We start from the raw sequence: 603 nt of genomic DNA, 5'->3' as shown, positions 1-603 counted from the left end.
CGATTCAAAAAAACTCAAAAAAATAGATGCCCATGTGTTATGTGTTCTAGTTGTTAGGAAAATTAACAAACATGAATTTTGAATTTTTTTTGCAAAAGGCCATCGTGTTTTGGTAAAATGGTCGTAACTTTTGCATACGACCTCCGATGAAAAAGTTTTTTATATGAAATCATCTACTCGAAAAGTTACATCCGAATTTGACCAGCTACACCCATTTTCGATTTTCTAGAATCCTCAAAAACCTAACCGAAAAAAATTTACGATGCTTGTAAGATCTCAAGGCAAAAAAATTCAAAAAAATAAAAAAATTTAGTAGTGGCGCACCGTGGGTGTGGTGCGCCATTAGTAATTTTCCCGCCTTCCAAATTCAAAAAAATAAACAAAGTTAGTAGTGGCACACCATGGGTGTGGTGCGCCATTACTAGTTTTGAAATTTCAAAACTAGTAATGGCACACCACACCCATGGTGCGCCACTACTAAGTCTGTAATGCCACAACCACTATATATATTACCTCTTCTTCCTCTTACTCCTCCCCTCCATCACTTCTTCCCTTTTCTACCTACCTCCTCCCCTCCTCCATGCCCCTTCCTCCTCCTCACGG

The sequence above is a fragment of the Triticum aestivum genome, unplaced genomic scaffold (genome assembly GCF_018294505.1).
Source record: "Triticum aestivum cultivar Chinese Spring unplaced genomic scaffold, IWGSC CS RefSeq v2.1 scaffold19435-4, whole genome shotgun sequence".
Taxonomy (NCBI): domain Eukaryota; kingdom Viridiplantae; phylum Streptophyta; class Magnoliopsida; order Poales; family Poaceae; genus Triticum; species Triticum aestivum.
This window is presented reverse-complemented; position numbering follows the sequence as displayed.